This window comes from Chrysochloris asiatica, unplaced genomic scaffold (assembly GCF_000296735.1).
Source record: "Chrysochloris asiatica unplaced genomic scaffold, ChrAsi1.0 scaffold00195, whole genome shotgun sequence".
Classification (NCBI taxonomy): Eukaryota; Metazoa; Chordata; class Mammalia; order Afrosoricida; family Chrysochloridae; genus Chrysochloris; species Chrysochloris asiatica.
The window spans coordinates 2,008,619-2,030,420 of NW_006408713.1; the positions used below are offsets into that span (position 1 = coordinate 2,008,619).

A 21,802-nucleotide genomic window follows, 5' to 3' on the forward strand; every position below is an offset into this window, starting at 1 on the left:
GGGATAGGATTGATAGCTGATGTGAAGACTCCTTCCTTTGCAGTTGGTATTTTGAGTTACTACATCCATAGATATAAGGAGCTCTGGTAGCATAGTGGTTACGAATCAGGCTGTGAACCACAAGGTCAGCAGTTCGAAACTACCAGCGGTTCCGCGGGAGAAAGATGAGGCATTCTGCTCCTGTAAAGATTTACAGCCTGGGAAACCCTGTGCAGGGTCACTATGAGTCGGAACCGACTCCACGGCACATAACAACAACAACAACAACAGTGTTTTGTTCTGTTGTACCAGATTCAATGTGAATAGAAAATGACTTGACTTCATCTCACAACATAGTAACAACAAGAAGCAAATCTTAGGGATGAAAACTAAAACAAACTGCAATTTTGTATTAGAATCCAAAGAATGCTTTTGCCTGATGAGTACTGACTGCAGACTCATAGAAAGAAAATTAAAACCATCATGGGTAGCACTGTACTAAAAGCTCTGCACTGCAAGTTTATTTTAACTGTAAGTTTGGCATTTCAAACTCACCAACCACTCCTTAGAAACCCTATGTAGGGTCTTTGTGATCAGAACCACCTTTAGGGTGCCTAAAAACAGCAACAACTTTTTAGTAATCTCAATAGGTGCACCTTAAATTATGGACCTTAAGGTAAACTAAAGTCAAGAGTTCCTGGAAATTTTTGTGGTATTAGAGGATGGTGGACTACTTCCATGATGGATGTAAACTGGGAATGGTCGAGTATACTGTTTATGAAAACTTATGCTCTGAGGCAGAAAATTACTTTAAATCATACAAGAATGCCTTTTGTAAGGTGGAAATTCTCCTTCCATTCATAAAGCTGGGTTTTTATTATACATTTAATCCAGAGAAGGATTCTCATACATGTGACATGAAGTGAGATACTCACGTATAGCAGTTTTCTAGTTGGTGAGCTTCCCCAAAATAGACAATCCCACTTGGGTGATCCTATATGCCATATTTCAGAGACCATGTAGAATTGACAACTGATTATTTTTCAGCCAGAAATCATACTTGGTTTGGGTAGCTAACCTATGTAGTCTATTCTACCCACAAAGTGTGTAGGATAAGCACTGGACTGCTAACTGCATGGCTGGCTTTTTAAACCCACTATCCACTCCTTGAAGGAGCTCTGGTAGCGTAGTGGTTACGAATCGGGCTGCGAACCGCAAAGTCAGCAGTTCGAAACTACCAGCTGCTCCACGGGAGAAAGATGAAGCGTTCTGCTCCCGTAAAGATTTACAGCCTCGGAAACCCTGTACATGGTCACTATGAGTCGTAACTAACTCCACGGCACATAACAACAACAACATCCACTCCTTGAAAACCCTATACAGGTTTGTTATGAGTTGTACCTGCCTCAATGGCACTTAACAAAGCAAGAATGGTAGCTCCTGGGACCTGGTGTGGCGCTGTAGGATAAAAACTGAATGGTTAACCGAAAGTTTCAAACCCACCAGCCATGAGCTATGAGTAGTAACCAATTCAATGGCACTTAACAACAACAACTGAATTCAACAGATTATAAATCTATGAAATGATGAGTAAAGAAATTCAAATTTTGATCCAAAAATGTGATTCTATTCTGAGTGAAACCAATGACTCAACATAGCTAAAGTTTTAGGAATTTGGTCTCCATTTTTTTTCTTCTTAATGAGACAACTGGGCTTCACAAAACAGTTATCTACAGCTCAAGACATTCATTTCTTTCACTCCTAAACAGAGTAGCTGCCTGTAATTTCCAGACAACCATAAATGGGCTCTCTACTGTTTCTCCAGCCTACGAGAGTGTTTCACACATTGAGGCTTCTCTCCTCCTATACTCCATGCCCCTTTGGGGTCAACATCACACATTTATAGAATAGCTAACTGCGTAGAATAGTGTAGCTTTTGACCAGAGAATTGAGTTTTTCTCTTGGCACAAAGTTAATTGGCCATAAGGGGCCTAGGTCTCTATCTTGGTCTCATTAGCACCAAGATTTAACTAAATGGCCCAAATGACCCATGTCTAGAGCCACAGTCCTCATCAGATGGCAAGATGAAAGTCATCACAGCATTCACTGTTCATTAACATTTACATCATGGTGGCCATTGGTCTAAAGGGAGCCAGCTGGAAACATTCTTAGATTCCTTCCAATTTGGTGTTCTGCATTTTTATGATATGCATAAGGCTGTTGAATTAGAAACAATATTGCATGACAAAGATATCCCATTGGTAGTCATTTTACTGAAATAATGTTATAATAAATGAGGCACTATGTCAAAAATAACTGAAGGGAAAATAATGGAGACTGAACTCAAGTAGTCTATTCAGATTTGGGATTATTAATTTTTTCTTTGCATTTTTATTGTGAATTGGGTGAAGGTTTACAGAGTAGATCATCAGTTTTACATTTATTAATTCATACACATTTTTTGTGTGTGTCCATTGAACTCAAATTTTTATTGACCTCTCAAGTCTCAGAGAACTTTGGTGTCATTGGTCTGACACCACTTTGCTGTCCTCGATCCTTCGGGTGCTGGTCTTGTGGATGGTTTGCATGGAGTTGCTGCTGTCCAGAGTATCACCTAGACTACAATCTTCACCATCTTCCAGCAGCCAGCAGTAGGTGGTAATCTCAGCTTGACCTTGATGTTCAGCAGGGCCTCGTAGTCCTGGGCCTGGTGTTTCTCCTCTGCCCAGGTCTGTGTCAGTTCTGACCCAGGTGTAGCAGGACTCCATTGAGCTGCTCCATCTGCCTGGCCTAGAGGCTATTCTGCAAGCTGACCTTCAGATTTCTCATTGAGTCCAGGTCAATCTCCAAGCATTGGACTGTCAGTCTCAGTTTGGTGAGTGTCATCTCTGCAGCTCATATCTCAGCAGACTGAAAGGTGACCACTGTGGTGCTCTAATCAATCTGCTAGGACCAGTACTTGTCCAGATCCTCTTTATTCTTCTGAGCCAGCTTATCTGAATGGGCATGAATGTCAGCCATGATCTTACTGAAATCCTGAGATTTGGGGGCATTCACCTCCATGATCAGCCCAGAGTTGGCAATCTAGGCTCGTAGGCACTTTACTTCCTCCTTGTGGCTCTTCTTCATGAAGAGCAGTTCCTCCTTGAGTGCCTTAATTTTTGTCTTCAGCTGTAGCTGAGTGACACTCAGGTCCTCAGTGACCTTGAGGAACCCAGGCAGATCGCTCTCCACAGACTGGCACATGGCCAGCTCTGTCTCATACTTGACTCTGAAGTCATCAGCAACCAGCAGGGCATTGCCAATCTGCAGAACGATGCAGGCATTGGACAAAGAATTGTCAAAGATCTGAACCTTCAGCTCCTCAATGGTCTTAAAGCATTGACTCCAGTCCCTGACCTGGGGTCTTCTCTTCTCTAGGTGTGCCCGGATTTTGCTCTCCAGTCTCTGATTTTCAGTATCCAAGCTCCTCACTCTTTCCAGGTAGCACAGCACGCGGTCATTCAGGTCTTGCATGGTTTCCTTTATTCCCTCACTGTCTGCTGAGAACATGTGATGTGCCGGAGACTGATGATGATGAGCAGATTGGGTCTCTCAAAGAACTACTCTTGGCAGGTAGAGAATACATGTTTCTGAACCAAGTGTGCCCTGTTTAATCTAGTACCTATTTTGTCTATTATCTCAAGAACATTTGTGTGTGTGTGTTTATATGTATGTATTCATGTGTGTGAGGAGGTTTTCAGTTACTATGAAAGCAGAGTTGAAACGAGGTGGGCAGACAAAACAATGTTTCCAGTACAATCCTGATTATGGCAAATTTACAATGGAACCACTTTCAAGCTTATCCCTTCTTTATATTTGATTCACTATTTATAACAGCTGCTTTGAATAGACTCTGACTCAAATGTATCAGAGTGGAGCAGCACTCCATTTGGATTTTCAATGGCTGATGTTTTGGAAGTAGATTGTCCGTATTTTCTTCTGAGACATCTCTGTGTGGCTGCAAACTTCCAACTATTCAGTTAGCAGTCAAATACTCCACCGAGGGACTCCTTCACTATGTAAGCAAGAAGGATAATTCTACTAAATCTTGTGGCACATAAGGTATATAGCATGTTGTTGTTGTTGTTAGGTTCCATTGAGTCAGTTCCAACTCATAGAAACCCTGTACATAAAGGAACAAAACACTGATTAGTCTTGCATCATCCTCATAACATTCTGCATTCCGATGCTTGAGCCTGTCACTGCAGTCACAGTGTCAATACATTTTGTTTTGAGACTTCCTCTTTTATCCCGACATCTACTTTATCAATCCTGGTGTCTTTTCTCCAGAAGAATGACTGTGGGATTCAAACTGTTGACCTTATGGTCCAACAAGTAACCTACCAGGGCTCCTTTCACGGTCTATTCAATATTCTTCATAGACATCATAACTCTGTTGGATTATATCTTGTCTGGCCTTCCTTATTCATTGTCCAGATTTCACATGAATATGAAGTGATTGAAAATACTTAATATGCATGTTAAGTCTGTGTAAAGTACACATAGCTTTCTTTAACTTTCATAGTGAGAAAACTGATTGCACTTGTATCATGGCAAACAAGGCTCATAGATTCCAGAAAAAAACCTCCATTTCATAGTTTTCATTGAGATTGTACTGCACACAGGAATCTATTAATATTTATGGATCATATTTTTACTGCTTCCTTAGGAAATGACATCACTGGACACCTTTAGTGCTCAGAGGCACTCCCTCTCTCTCACCACCCTTGTTTATTTAATGCATGCCTCCTCTCCATCTTATTGTTACCAACTTGGATTATAACAACGTCTTAATTTTAGTGTCAGGAACAGACCCTTCCCTGTACTTCCCATTTGGATGTAACTCCCAACCCCAGAGATCTTTTCTCCATGTTAACAGCATGCATCCAACTATGCCACATCCATCGTGTCTATGTCTCTTTATTTGTACCAAAACCAAACATTGGATTCAGAAAGATACTAATAATAAAAGACAATAACAATGAAAACTAAAAAAAAAAAAGACATATAAATGGGGTATTGACTAATGAATTTCAGAAAGGGAGCCATAAGTTAGGAACTACCTATACCTTGATTTTAACTGAGTAAGGCCCATTTCCAGCTCTGGCCTCCATAACCATAATATTAAGATAATAAACATGTCATTTTATCCACTGTGTTGTAGTTATTTATTACAGCAGCAACAAGAATATTATACAGTGAAATAGGCAAGATCATTGCAACAAAACATCTTTAAAACCACTGATGGTCACACTCTTCTTTTCATGTTGTTTTTATAGTAGTTAAATGCTGCAGAGTCCATTCCAACTCATAGCACCCATGCATAAAGTTTCCAAGGCTGTAAATCTTTGTGGAAGCAGAAGCTTCATCTTTCTCCTGTGGAGTGGCAGCTGGGCTCAAGCATCTGACCTTGTGGTTGTCAGTCCAGTGCTTATCCAAAAGAGCCACCAGACTTAGCTTCTTTTCATAACTAAAAAAGAATTTATTTGGTCATATTTTTCTTCTAAGAGTTTAAGGCAACTCATTTCTGTTCTAAACAATCATGCTCCTTTCACTACTAAAAATAACTTGCTTCAATTCAGACATCACTAAAGACCATCACCACCCTCACTGTACAATTCAGTTCTTGCAAGAAATAGGTAGCACAATCATTCTAAAGAATCACTGTACATTTGCTAAGGAGCAAACTTAGGCAATTCTATGCGTATGGCTTTCCACTTCCCTTGGTGAATGATGTCTCCAGAAACAGAATCCCAACTGATAAAAATGGCCCTGCATGTAGAAATTATTATTTAATACTGAGACACTCCCAACTAGAATCTGGAATGAATAAGGTGACCATTGAAAAGAAGTATTTCTCTTTAACCCTCACATCCAACTAGCTAAATTCTCTTACCCCAAGTAATTAGTGATAATGTGAGTTTTTTTCTGGTCAACTAGTGGGGACACTAAGCTGTTGCTTTCATTTCATGCTGTACTTGGATTATCACTTTAACCTTCTACACTTGTTGCTGTTGTTGTTAAGTACCATCGAGTTGGTACTGACTCATGACAACCCTAGCACAACAGAACAAAACACTGCCCAGTCCTAGGCCAACCTAACCATTGTGGCCATGTTTGAGCCCATTGATGCTGCTGCCTTGCAAATCCATCTCAATTGAGGGTCTTGCTCTTTTTCTCTGACCCTCCACCTTATCAAACATGATATCCTTCTCCAGGGACTGGTCCCTTCTGACCATATGTCTGAAGTATGAGAGACGAAGCTTGGCCATCCTGGCCTACAAGGAGCACTCTGGCTGCACTTCTTCCAACACAGATCTGTTGGTTCTTTGGCAGCCCATGACACTTCCAATATTCTCCTCCAATACCATAACTCAAATGCATGAACTCTTCCATGGTTGTCCTTATTCACTCACCGTCCAGCTTTCGTATGCATATGAGATTATTGAAAATACCACAGCTTGGGTCAGGTGCACCTTACTCGTCAAGCTGACATCTTTGCTCATCAACATTTTAAAAAGGTCTTGTACAGCAGATTTGCCTAAAGCAATATGTCATTTGATTTCTTCACTGCTGCTTCCATGAATGTTGATAGTTGATCTAAGAAGAATGAATTTCTTGACAACGTCAATCTTTTCTCCATTGATATGAACGTTGATTATTGGTCCACTGATGAAGATCTTTGTTTTCTTTGCATTGAGATGCAATCCATACTGAAGGCTGTGCTATTTGATCGTCATCAATAAGTATTTTAAGTCCTCTTCACTTTCAGGAAGCAAGGTTGTATCATCTGCATATCGCAGGTTGCTAATGAGTCTCCCTTCAATCATGATGCCACGTTTTTCTTCATATAACCCAGCTGCTCAGATTATTTGTTCAGCATACAGGTTGAATAAATATGGTGAAAGAATACAACACTTGCACACCTTTCTTAATTTTTAAACCATTCAGTGTTCCCATGTTCTGTTTGAATAACTTCCTCTTGATCCAGGTACAGCTTCCTCATGAGCACAATTCAGACTTCAGGAATCCTCATAGTTTGCAATGTTGTCCATAGCTTGTCCATGATCCACACAATTGAAAATATTTGCATAGTCAATAAAGCACAAGTAAAAATCTTTCTGATATTCTCTGCTTTCAGCCAGGATCCATTGGACATCAGCAATGATATCCCTCATTCCATGGTCTCCTCTGAATCTGGTTTGAACCTCTGGAAGTTCTCTGTCAATGTATGCTTGCAGCCATTTCTGTATTACCTTTAGTAAAACCTTACTGTCATGGGCTATCAAAGATATTGTCCAATGATCTCCGCATTCCATTGGGTCACCTCTCTTTGGAATGGGCACAAATACAGATCTCTTCCAATCAGTTGGCCAGATAGTTGCTTTTCAAATTTCTACCCTTTTAATACTGGTTGTTTTTAATATTATGCCAAAGTGTTTATCAAACAATTCAAAGACAAAACTTGATAAAATCGTGATATTGGCACTTACCCTAAAAGCTAGATTTATGAAAATAAAATATCACCCTCAAAATAAACTAACAGTAGTAATGAAAACATCAACAGTTCTTAATGGCCAATTCTGCAGTTTAGACTAGGGGATACCCCCAAAAAGACAGATAGAATTTAAAAGTTCTGACATTCTAAAATTCTTTAACTTAGTTTTCGTGGACTGAGAGTGGGGCTGCTAACCCCAAGATTAGTGATTCAGAAATGGGTTTTATAAGCTAAATTTTGAATTTGAAAAATGAATATAATTTTATATTTCCCAAATTGTTTCTGGAAAGATTTGGGTTGTGTGTTCATTCATTGTTATTTTTGTTTTGTTTATTAAGTGCCATTAAGAAGCTCTGGTAGCGTAGTGGTTACAAATTGGGCTGCGAACCTTAAGGTCAGTGGTTCGAAAGTACCAGCCGCTCCGCGGGAGAAAGATGAGGCTTTCTACTCCCGTAAGGATTTACACCCTCAGAAACCCTGTACAGGGTCGCTATGGGTCGGAACCGACTCGACGGCACTTAACAACAACAACAAGTTGATTTAGACTTTTAACAACCCTGTATATTGTTCCAAAGGAGTAGCTAAAGGGGTAGAACTGCCAACCTTGATGTTAGCAGTTCAGTGCTTATCTAACAGTGATACACCAGGATTCTGTTTACTCATTAAAATCAATAAATTGAATTTATGTATCTCTTTTCAATGAATGGGCGTGATCTGTGTTAGTCTTTCAATAAAAAAAGTGTGTAATCTTGAGGATGCAGAAACTTAGGATGGAAGGGTTTTGTTTCCATCTCTCCAGAGTGTGGATAGTGGTCATATGGTTGTCATAAAGGATGTAGGAAGATATATACTTTTTACATTTTGTTGTTGTTAGTTGGAGGTACTCATTCATCTATGCCAAGAAACTTGGAAGACAGTTGCATGGCCAGTTTATTGGAAGAGATTCATATTTGTACCCACCCTTTCTAAGCATACAGACATTATTCTATCAAAGACAGGATTACACTTCAAGAGAGATCTTGAAATATTTTTTGAGCGTGACTGTGACACTTTTCCTCTTAAGCCTGTTGTTCCTGGCATAGTAAACCAGACATTTGTCTAATTCAAAATGGCCAACACGAGTTCATTTAAGCTCAGTAATGCCTGGGATATTGATCTTTATTCATTCCATTTAATTTCTGACAACTTCTAATTTTCCTAGATTCATACTTCATACATTTCCTCTTCCAATTATTAATGGATACTTGCATCTCATTCTCCTTATTTGAGGTTGTTCCTCTTTTTCAAATGAAGCTTTACATTATTCACATCATTATGATCACCTCCATCTTGAGAAGGCAACTCTTTCCCAATTATTTTGACTGACTGATACAGTCAGATATAATGCTGGAAGCTGAAAACTTTATTAACAGGAGTAGAATGTATACATGACAATATACAAATTTAAGGGGCCCTGGTAAAGCTGTAGGATAAAGACTGTACTTCTAACCGCAAGGTCAGCACTTCAAATCCACCAGCTACCCTGCAGCAGAAAGATGAGGTTATTTGTTCTTATAAAGATTTGTAGTTGGAATATAATTGATGTCAATGGGTTTGGTTTTACTTTCTTTTGTATTTGTTTCTCCTTATGCATAAGCTTAGGGTGTATTTTGGGTTGTGTACATAGTAGAACCACTGTCCATCTGCCACTGTGTTGACTTTCATGGCTTGTGTGTTTCTATGATGCACTGGATTGCTAACTGCAATGTTGGCAATACATACGCACCATCTTCTCCTTGGAAATCCTTAAGGGCCTTATGTGTCATCTGTCAGTTTGTCATACTGTGGTGATTTGTGTGACAAAAAAAAAGGAATCTATACACTGGCATTTTAAATACCAGTAGGGTCACAAATGATGGACAGGTTTCAGCTAAGATTCCATACTAAGATAGACTAGGAAGAAGGAGAGAAGGATTACTTCTGATACTTCTGCCACTGAAAACCTTATGAATAGCAGTGGAACACTGTCAGATAGCACCAGAATATTGAATTTTATTAACTTATTCAGTAAAGCTAGCATGCTCTATAGAAATCAGAATGATGAGATTGTATCTCTTACTTCAGACATATTATCAGGAGGTACCAATCCCTGGAGAAGGACACCATGCTTGGTAAAGTGGAAGGTCAGTAAATAAAACAAGGGTAAGACCCCCAACCAGATGGATTGGCATAGTGGCAGCAGTGATGGGTTCCAGTGTAATGATTGTGAGGTTAGCGTAAGACCAGGCAGTGTTCAATTTTGTTGTTCATAAGGTTGCTATGAGTTGGAACCAACTCAAAAGCACCTAACAACAACATGTGTAGAATCCAATTCAATGGCATTTAACAATATCTACAACATGATGCTAGAAGCTATACCATTGGTACTTCAGATTCCAGCATTGTCATCCATGGAAGACAAATTGCAGTAGAACTTCTAGACTAAGATAGATCAAGAAGTAAGATCTGGGAATTTAGTTCCAAAATTTAGCTAATGAAAACTATGGATCACAACAGACTATTGTCTGAGATAGCTTGGGAGATGACTCCTCTATGTTGGAAGGCACCCAACATTTAAAATGGCCCTAGTAATGGATTCAAGTATACGAAATATCATGAAGAGGTGTAGGATCAAGCATCATGTCATTTTGTTGTGTTCAGGCTCACCATGACTCTAAACTGCACCCAATAGCAAATCCATATGCAAATATTAGAACATTTATCATTGTGGCTTTTTTATTTTCTGCTTTTGCTCTAACTATTGAATTTCAATGGTGTTATCCTGTACATATACTAATAGTGATCTCTATAACACAAAAGCATTGGAGAAAAGAAGATATTACTAAGCAATATAAGATTAAATGCTTTGTTCAAAATAAAGGTGCTGTTTAAACATTTGCAAATTCATGTAACTTTAAAGTGCAAAAAATAGTTTTCAACTGGAATGAGTGCTTTCTTTCTTAAAAATACAACTCATTGAGAGAGTCTTTCAAGTTAATGGTATTAAGAATTAGGTTTTAATGAAGAAAAAAAGAATAAAAAAATATCCTTTGATCTTCCAAATTGATCTGATTCTTCTGATAAATAGATTTTCCTCCATTATTCACTTCTGCTTGATCCTTAGCATCAGTCATAAATTCTTCTGTGAAGGAAGAATTACTTTGTGGGTAATAAATTATACAGGATTTCTATCCATGTAGAAAACAAACAATACAAAATAAGGCAACAAAATCAAGAGAAATAAACATTATATAGCTTATGGGTTCTCTCTTATGGCAACAAATGTATGGCAAACCAATTATGACACCAAGTATAAAATTGCAATATTTTATGTATAGTAATTGATGAAACCACCACTCATTTGTCAATTTGTAGTACTGTGATGGCTTGTGTGTTGTTATAATTCTGGTAGCTATACTGGCATTTTAAATATCAGCAAGGTCACCCATGGTGGACAAGTTTCAGATGAACTTCCAGGCTAAAACAGACTGGGAAGCAATAGAGAAGACCTACTTCCAAATGTTAAGTCACTGCAAACCTTATGAATAGCAGTGGAACACTATCAGCACCAAAATATTGAATATAGAAAAATGATGAAAAACAATGGAATATTATCAGAGTATCTAGCTTGAAAATGAACCCAGAAGGTTGGAAAACAATCAAAATATGACTAGGGAAGAGCTGCCTCCTCACAGTAGAGTGGACCATGATGATGTGAATGGAGTAACGCTTCTAGGAACTTCATTTGTTGATGAGGCACAACTCAAATTGATGTGAAACAGCGCAAAACATCCATTAATAATCATAATATGTAATCTATGAAGTATGGATATAGGAAAATTGGAAATTGTCAAAAATGAAATGGAATACATATTCTAGGCATTAGTGAGCTGAAATGGACTTGTATTGGCCATTTTGAATCTGACAATCTCATGGTTTACTATGCTGGGAATGACAAATTGAAGAGGAATGGTGTCACATTCATCAACAACAACAACAACAACAAAATCAAGATCTATCTTGAAGTAGAAGGGTGTCTGTGAATAATAACAATATGTCTACAACTACACTTATTATTAAAATGTTTGCACCAATCACTGAAGCCATTGATAATGAAATTGAAGAACTCTACCAACTTCTTCAGTCTGAAATTGATCAAGTGGTTGTTGCATAAATTTATATTGTTATCAACTGGTCTTCCTTCTAGGTGTATGGATATTATTCTGTCACAGAGAGCATTGTACTTCAAAATAAATTAATTTTTTTCTTTCCCATGGTGAAAGAGACTCTTCTGCTCTCAAATTTATCAGCCTGACATAGTAATTATTGTAATTGTTTGATTAAGAATCGTCAAAATCAGTCCATTTCAGTTCACTGTTGTTGTTCAGTAAAACTGAGTGAATTCCCACTCATACTGTTGTTGTTGTGAGGTGCCATCGAGTAGGTACCAACTCATAGTGACCCTATACACACAGAACAAAACACTGCCTGGTCCAACACCAACCTCACAATCATCACTATTCCTGAGCCCATTGATGCTGCCACTGTGTTAATCCATCTTTTTTTGGAGTCTTCCTCTTTTTCTCTGATGCTCCACTTTGCCAAACACGATATCCTTCTCTAGGAAATGGTCTCTCTTGATAATATGTCTAAAATGTGAGAGACAAAGTCTGGTCATACAGGTTTCCAAAAAGCACTTTGACTGTACGTCTTCCAACACAGACCTTTTTGTTCTATTGGCAGTCTATGGTATTTTCAATATTTTCCTCCAACGCTGTAAGTCAAAGGCATTGATTTTTCTATGGTCTTCCTTATTCATTGTCCAAATTGCACAAACATATGAGGATATTGAAAATATCATAGCTTGAATCAGGCACACTTACTTCCAAAATGGACATCTTTGATCTTCTACACTTTAAAGAGCTCTTGGGCAGAAGATTTGCCTAATGTAAAATGTTTGATTTCTTGACTGTTGTTTTCATGACTGTTGATAGATGACTCAAGCAAAATGAAGTCTTTGAAAACTTCAATTTGTTTTCCATTTATATGGATGTTGTTTACTGGTCCAGTGGTGAAGACTTTTGTTTTCTCTTTATTGAGGTGCAACCAATACCTAAGGCTGTGGTCTTGGATCTCCTTCAACAAGTATTATTGTCAGTAAACAAGGTTGTATCATCTGCATATCACGAGTTTTTAGTGAGTATTCCTCCAATCCTGATGTCACATTTTTCTTCATATAAACCAGCTTCTCAGATGATTTGCTCAGTACACAGTTGAATAAGTATAGAGAAAGAGTACAACCCTGACACACACCTTTCCTAATTTTAAATAATTAGCTGTTCCCTAGTTCTGTTTGAACAGCTATCTCTTCTTCTATGTTCAGATTCCTCATGAACACAATTAAGTGTTTCGGAATGATCATTCTTTGTAAAGCTTTCCTTAGTTTGTCATGATCCACACAATCAAAGCCTTTGCATAGTCAATAAAACATAAGTAAGCATCTTGCTGATATTCTCTCCTGTCAGCTAAGATCCAGCAGCCCTCAGCAATGATATACCATGTTTCACACCCTCTTCAGAATCCAGCTTCAACACTGGAAGCTCTCTGAGATATCAATGATATTGTCCGCTTAGCCACAGCTTTGGAATGGTAAAAAAATATGTGTGTTTTCCAGTCAGTTGGCCAGTTGGTTGTCTTCCAAATTTCTTGGCAGAGATGAGTGAGTGACTCCAGTGCTGTATCACTATTTTGAAAGATCTCAATTCACATTCCATCAATTCATGGCACCTTGTTCTTTGCCAATGCCTTCAATGCACCTTGGACTTCTTCCTTCAGTATCATTGGCTCTTGATCATATGCTACTTCTTGAAATGGTTGAACATCAACAGTTTCTTTTTGGTACAATGGTTCTGTGTATTCCTTCCATCTTCTTTTGATGCTTTCTACATCATTCAATAGTTTGCCAAGAGAATACTTCAATATTGCATGTTGAGGCTTGATTTATTTTTGTTGTTGTTGTTCCCTCAGCTTAAGAAATTCTGAGTGATTTCTTTCATTTGGTTTTCTAAACTAGTATTTTGCACATTTTGTTATTTTACTTTGTTTTCTCAAGCTACTCTTTTTAATTTTCTGTTCAGCTCTTGTAAAGCCTCACTTCTTACATTTACTTTAGCATCTCTATGCTGGAGAGCACATTTCAGAGTCTTATCTGACACACATTTTGGTCTTTTACTTCCTTCTTGTCTTCTTAATGACCTTTTGCTTTCTTCCTGTATGATGTTCTTAGTGTCATCCCACAATTCTTGTGGTCTTCCAACTTTAGTGTCTAATGCATCAAATCTGTTCTACAGATTATCTCTAAATTCAGGTGGGATATGGTCTAAGTCATATTTTGTATCTTGTGAATGTGTTTTAATTTTCTTCAGTTTCAACCTAAACTTGCATATGAGCAATTGATGGTTTGTTCCACAGTCGGCCCTGGTCTTGTGTTGGTTGATGATATGGAAATTTGCCACTGTCACTTTCCACAGGCATAGTCAATTTGAATGATGTGTATTCCATCTCATGTGGTCCATGTGTACAGTCATCTTTTATATTTTTCAAAAAGTATATTTGCAATGAAGAAGTCATTGATCTTGAAAAATTCTACCATGTGATCCCTAGCATCATTTCTATAATCAAGGTTATATTTTCTAACTACTGATCCTTCCTTTTTGTTTCCAACCTTTGAATTTCTGTCACCATTCATTATTAATACATCTCGATTGCATGCTTGATCAATTTTGGACAGAAAAAGTTGGTTGTTGTTGTTGTTATGTGCCACGGAGTCGGTTCTGACTCATAGTGACCCTGTACAGGGTTTCCGATGCTATAAATCTTTATGGGAGCAGAAAGCCTCATCTTTTTCCCATGTAACAACTGGTAGTTTCAAACTGCTGACCTTAAGGTTCGCAGCCAGGTTCGTAACCACTATGCTACCAAAGCTCCTTCTTCAATTTCATCCTCAAAGTTTTTAGTGGTTGGTATGTAAATTTAAATAATAGTGGTATTATCTGGTCTTCCCTGTAGGCACATGGATATTATCCTATCAGACACAGCATTGCACTTCAATGTACTTTGTTGATGTGGAACTTTGCCACTGTCTCTTTCCACAGGTGTATTCAATTTGATTTCTATGTATTCCATCTCACATGGTCCCAGTGTATAGTCTTCTTTTATGTTTCAATTATTGATTGATGTTTACAGCTGTTTCTTTGTGCCCCATCAGCAAATGAAAGTCCTGAGGGCTTTACTCCAATCGTGTCATCATGGTTAACTCTACTTTGAGGAGTCAGCTGTTCCCCAGTGGTATTCTGAATGCCTTCCAACCTTTGGGGCTCATCTTATGGCATGACAGTTGTTTTTCTTACGTGATGTCTGGTTGGTTTCAACTCATAGTGACCCTTTATACAGTTTCCAAGACTTTGATTCTTCACAGAAGTGGAAAGTCTCATCTTTCTCCAGGAGCATTGATGGCAGGCTCAGTTCTTGTGGTTCACAGTCTGCTGTTTATCAAATGGCGCCACTGAGCTCCCATATTGGACAATATTCTGGTGCTATTTATAATGTTTTCCTCTTCCAGCATTATATCCGACAATGTTCTGCTGTTTTTCAAAATGTTTTCAGTGACTAAACATTCAGAAATCATCTGCCTCTCCTTTTCCTAGTCTGGTTTAGCCCTGAAGCTCGGCTAAAGCCTGTCCACCATGGGTGACCCTGCTGGTATTTAAAATACTGGTGGCATAGTTTCCAGCATCACAGCAACACACAAGTCACCATAATATGACAAACTGACAGATGAGTGCTGGATTGATAATATTACTGGTAATTAATGGGTATTTGTTGCTACTTGCTATCGAGTAGACTCAACTCCTAGAATCTCCAAGTAAAAAGAATGGAATATTACCTAGTCCTGTGCCATCCTCATAATTTTGTGTGTGCGTCAGTCTACTGTTTGAGCCACTGTGTATGTTGCATGCTTTCCATCCTTGGAACTCATCTTCCATCACCATATTGAACAATGTTCTATTGTGATCCATAAGATTTCTATGGGGTCATTTTTAGAACTAGATAACCAGGCTTTTCATCCTAGTTTCTTAGTCTGGAAGCCCAAATGAAACCTGCCCATTCTTGGTGACCTTGCTAAAATACTGGTAGCATAGCTTCCAGAATCACAACAACACACAAATCTCCACAGTGCACAAAATGATAGACCAGTTGTGAAAAGTAGCCAGTATGCATAATCAGTTAAAAAAAAGTTTATGCCCTTGTAACGTAGCTTGAATTTATACTAAATCTGTAAATACTTCTCCAATCGGGAAGAGATCAGAATAAGAATAGGAAAATGATAGATGGAAAATAGAAAACATCCCAGGCCTGGAGGTGGACACAGACCATGACAGGCCACCCTGGTCATTTGTCCACATGCTTCTATATAATTTGTTCTCTAATAAACTAGAAAGCCCTGCCCTGGGCAGCCTTGGCTAGCCACATTGTATTTTAAAACCATGATTGGTGCATTTGGAAGTATTTCATATGCAATAAAATTCTCCAAAATTAGAGCAGTATTTCCATCTCAGCATTGATTTCTCCCAGGCATGTTTAAAAATTATGCTCCCTGTTAAATTGTTTGTATAAATAGGCAAAGAAAATCCTCCAAATCAATCCACGTGGTTGAGGACTTATAAAATGTACACCTGGATAAATATTTCCTACTTTAAAACAAAAGAAAGCAACCAAAAAAAAAAAAAACCTTCAAAAACAGGCAACTTATAAATTGGCATTACAACACAATACGGCAGTTTAACTCAATTTAGCAACTAAGTCAATGATGTGCTCAGCCATCAAGTGAGTGCCTTATTAAAATCCCAGTGGCTCTGGAGTGTCTGAGGTGGGAAAGAAAGGTTAAACTGCATATCAAGTACTGAAGGGAGCTGAAAGGATGTGGAGCCCAATTAAACCTTCAGCAGTGCACCCGCTCATAAACACTTGCTACTCGATTCCCCCTGGAATGCGCTGGAGGCAGCTCCAGTGAGAACCCAGCAAGACCCTTTCATGCAGGGGCTCTGAGTGCTCTGGGGTCTGGCCGAGCCCTCCTGGGTGAGGGGCGCCTCACTCCCTCTCTATTAATCATCATCTCGCTTCCAACACCTGGGACTGACTCCAACTCCCTCGGTTGCTATATTGACAATATTCCTTGTTGATTTCCTCATTTTCTCAGCCAAGGCGAGACTGACCTCTTTAAAATTCTTTATAAACGTCAGTAATTGCCGCATCCAACTTCAATTCATTACTTTCCCAGGCCTCATGTATTTTGATGATATGAAAGTTGACCGCATTTACATGCAAATTGAAGTTTTATATTAATAAGGGCCAGTGAAAGGAGATCACACTGTAATTCTCCATTATGACTTTTAAATACATTTGCCCATGTCTCGACTGGCATTAGCATGGTCAGACCATGAGAAAATCATGTTGGTCTGATTGCAATTTTGTTTTCCAATTGAAAGTACAATTTCATCAGGGTTCCCTGTCATTTCTAATAATGACTAAAGTTTGCTTGCCAAATTGGAGAATTTTTCCAGCCTTTGGAAGGACTGGGAAACAGGTGAGTCGACAGCTGCTTCTATGAGGAATGCTTCATTATGGACGCGGGCTACCTTCAACCCCATCAGACCCCTCGGTTGATGGGGGCAGAATTACTCTAGGATGAGTGCTGCAGAGATTCATCATCTTAAGCAGATTAACTTTTATCAGGAAACTTTGAAACTCAACAGTACACTTTCTAACACACTTTTAAATACAGAGATCAAGGGATGCTTGGCCTAACCAATTGCAAGTTTGGTGGCTTACCTCACACTCCATATTATTTGTATTCTATGGTAAGAGTACACTTGAGGGTCCCTAACTACAACAGCAGCAGCATTGAGAGGAGCTATTTTTTGCTTCCCCTGAAGTGGACTTCTGGTGTGGCACTGAAGTCAACAAGGTTGGCAGTTCAAACCCACCAGCTGCTCCTCAGAAACCCTGTACAGGATCGCTATGAGTTGGAACTCACTCAGTGGTACTTAACACAACAATAACAACAAAAGGTGAATTATTTGCATAGATTGGAACCATGTTATACATCAATACAAGGATTTTCGACAGTTTTCTGAGTCACAAACACAAAAAAAGTAGTACCAAATCCTTTGATTATAACTTATGGCAACCACATGTGTAACATAGTAGAATGGATCCATGGGTTTATTGATTGTGGTCTTTACAGAAGCAGATAACCAGGTCTTCCTTCTGTTATGGTGCTGTTTAGTTGATTCCAACTCATAGTGAACCTCCTGAATAGAGAAAGACTGCCCCACAAGACTTTCAAGGATGCTATCTTTATGGGAACAGACTGCCACAAGTTTCTCTTGTTTAGAAGCTGAATCCTTAACCACTGTGCACCAGAGCGTCTTTAGATTGAGAGCAAGCCACTTGTGTCAGCTACTCTCCATTAAATTGAATAAGGATTTTGTGCCCAAACCCCACCAACATTAGTCAAGATTAACAAAGAAATTTAGTGATGATGTGTTCATATGACACAGTTGTTGCTGTTATGTGTCATGAAGTCAGTTCCAGCTCATACAGACATTGTACAGATTTTAAAAGGACTGGTCAGTGGGTTTTAACTGTCAACCTTGCAGTTAACAGTCCAGTGTTTATTCTACAGTGTTGTATCAGGTGTTTATAAGTGCTGGTAGGTTTGAAACACTGACCTCGTGGCAAGCATTCTAGTTCTTCACCACACCAGAAGTCCTATGATAGAGTTGTTGTTGTTATGTGCTGTGGAGTTGGTTCCAACTCATAGTGATCCTGTATAGCATTTCCAAGGCTGTGAATCTTTACAGGAGTAGAAAGCCTCATCTTTCTCCTGCGGAGCAGCTGGTAGTTTCAAACTGTTGACCCTGAGGTTCACAGCCCAATTTGTAACCACTACGCTACCAGAAGAATTGATCTTAGAAGAATTGATGCCTTTGAGTTGTGGTGTTGGAGGAGAATACTGAAAGTGCCATGGACTGCCAAAAGAACCAATAAATCTGTTTTGGAAGAAGTGCAGTCAGAGTGCTCCTTGGAGGCCAGGATGGCTAAGCTTCGTCTCTCCTACTTTGGACATATTGTCCAGAGGAAACAATCGTTGGAGAAGGATGTCATGCTGGGTAGGGTGGAGGGTCAGAGAAGAAGAGGAAGACCCCCAACGAGATGGATCAGCCAGGTGGCATCCTTGATGGACTCAGGTGTGGCGGCGGTAGTGAGGTTGGCCCAGGATCGGACATTGTTTCGTTCTGCTGTACATGGGGGTCGCTATGAGTCGGTTCCGACTCAATGGCACCTGACAACAACAACAACAACAACGCTACCAGAGCTCCTTTATGATAGAGTTGTTGTTGTTATGTGCCGTGGAGTCGATTCCGACTCATAGCGACCCTGTACAGGGTTTCCGAGGCTGTAAATCTTTACGGGAGCAGAAAGCCTCATCTTTCTCCCGCGGAGCAGCTGGTAGTTTCGAACTGCTGACCTTGAGGTTCGCAGCCCGATTCAGAGCAAGGATGTCTATCTAAATGAATGAATCTATAATAATCCCCCATGACTTTGGAGTAATCATTTCACTTCTTCAGGATTCAGTTTAGACATTTGTAAATAATGAGAGTGACTTTTGGAAATCTCTAAGCTCCCTTTCATCTTCACTGGTTTCTGAGCCTGTAATGGAACTAACATTTGTTTCCTGCCATGTGATGATTTTGGTACAACATAATATTCTGGGTAAAATTTCACTTTTGCCCCACACAGTGCCACTTGCCATCATAGATAATATCCTCCTCTGTTAAACAGGCTTAGTACATTATTACAAGCCACTTGATTTAGATAATGCAATAACTTTATAATCAACATATTCTGAATGCTTTCAAGCTTTTACCTGAATTTTCTTATCTTTGAATAGATATGGCATTGAAAGCCAGTTAAGGATGAGAAAGGCCAGTGAATCTCCAACAGGATTCTATTGTCTTTAACCAGTACTTCTAACAAAGATTTACCCAGAGAATTATCAAAACTAACACCTTCTATTCTCAATTGCTCCCTTTTGTTGACTATAGATAAGTGCTCTGCATTTTATAAATAAGCCCAGGATTCAAAGAGAGCCACTTACAAGCACAAACAATGGCTATCTATGTTAAACAGAGAAAGAAACATAACTTGCTACATGATTGTTTCTGATTTGCTTATTTTAAAATTATAGGAAGTTTGAAAGAAACTGGCAAGCTGTACCATGAAAATAACTGAGAACTGAGAAAACATAGATCCTTGAAGACAAATGAATCTTGGCCACTGGAATTCTTTGCAGGTTGGTGCTGCATTGATGATAAATTTTGTATGATTGAAAGTAAAGAGTAGGGCAGTGGTGCCTATTCTACTGACATATTTTGGTGCTTTTGCTCAAACAGTGGATCTACTCTTTGCTTTCCATCTCTTGTTGATGTTGTTAGGTACCGCTAAGTGAGTTTTATTTCATAGCAATCCTGTGTATAATAGAAAACACATTGTTTGGTGCTATACCATCTTCTCAATCATTACTATGTTCGAGTCCATTGTTGAAGCTGTTGTAGCAACCCATCTTCTTGAGGGTCTTCCTCTCTTTTGCTGATCCTCTACTTTATTAAGCAGGATGTCCTTCTCCAGGGTCTTTCTCCTGACAACATGTCCAAATAATGAGATGAAGTCTTGCCCTCAAAACTTATAAAGAATATTCTGTTGGTGTTTCTTCAAAAAGAGTTGTGTTCTTTTTATCTGGCAGTCTATTGTATATTCAATCTTATTTGCCAACACTATAACTCAAAAACATCAGTTATTCTTCAGTCTTCCATATGCATTGGCCAGTTTTCACATGTAGATGAGACAATTGAGAATGTCATGGCTTGAGTTAGGGGAACCTTAGTTTTAAAAAGGACATTCTTGCTTTAAAGAAGTCTTTGGCAGCAGAACTGCCTATTACAACATGTGGTTTTATTTCTTGACAGCTGCTTCCATGGATGTTGATTGTGGATTCAAGTAAACTGAAATTCTTGACAACTTCAATCTTTTCTCTAGTTGTGAGGATTTTTGTTTTCTTTATGGTAAGGCATGACCCAAATTGAATTCTATAGTCTTTGATTTTCATAAGTAAATGCTTCAAATCCTCTTTGTTTCAACAAGCAAAGTTGTTCCATCTGTATATGGCAAAAGATTAATGAGTCTTCCTTCAATCCTGGTGCTGTGTTCTTCATTTATACTCCAGCTTCTCAGATTAATTTGTGAGAAACATTGTCCATATCGACAAACACTCAAGTAATCCAATTTGTACTTATTTTAGTGAGAGTAAGCTCTGGTAACATAGTTGTTACTAATCGGGCTGCGCACTGCAAGGTCAGCAGTTCAAAACTACCAGCTGCTCCATGGGAGAAAGATGAGGCTTTCTGCTCCCGTAAAGATTTACAGCCTCGGAAACCCTGTACAGAGTCCCTATGGGTCGGAACTGACTTGACAGCACTTAACAACAACAACAACAAAGGTTTTCTTTATTCGATTTTGCAAAATCGGGCACCCAACCAATTAGACATGGGCAGCTGCACCACACGGCTGGCCAGCAAACATTTTATTCCCCTGTATTGAAAAAGCCCCTCCTCCAGTTCCCCATATACAATTCTATGGCATGACCCATTTTCCCTCCCCACAGAGAAGTCAAAATGGATTGGCCAAGGTCTTGGTCTTAAAGACTGTATTCTTATTTAAAGTCTCTAGTCCTAGAACAGATTTCTGCTCCCAAATCAACAATCTGTCTGCCTAGTCTAGCAATCTCATGAGTTTTTATATTCCTGTAGATGGACCGTGCCTACAAGAGTTATTTCTCACGATATGCTCAGCACACAGATTGAATAAATATGGTACAAAGATGCAATATTTGGCAGAGAGATAGAAGGTGGCTACAGTGGAGGTGCAGTGAGGTTTGCTGTCAGCAGTACCACAGACTACCAGGCAAAGCAGATTCAGGGCAGAGCTCTAAAACTCAGAACCACATAGGTAAGAATAATTTAAAATTTTGAATGCTTATAGCTAGTGGAACTTGTAGCAAAAGTAAGAAATTACATACTTTAGATTTTGCCAGGCTCAGAGATCCAGAGTTGACAACTTGGGTGATACAAAAGAACAAGACCA

The 21,802-nt window shown here is 39.0% G+C and overlaps 1 pseudogene; it reads right to left on the reverse strand.

The window, feature by feature from the left end:
• Positions 1–2,485: 2,485 nt before the first annotated feature.
• Positions 2,486–3,531, reverse strand: LOC102830414 (annotated as a pseudogene).
• Positions 3,532–21,802: the final 18,271 nt, after the last annotated feature.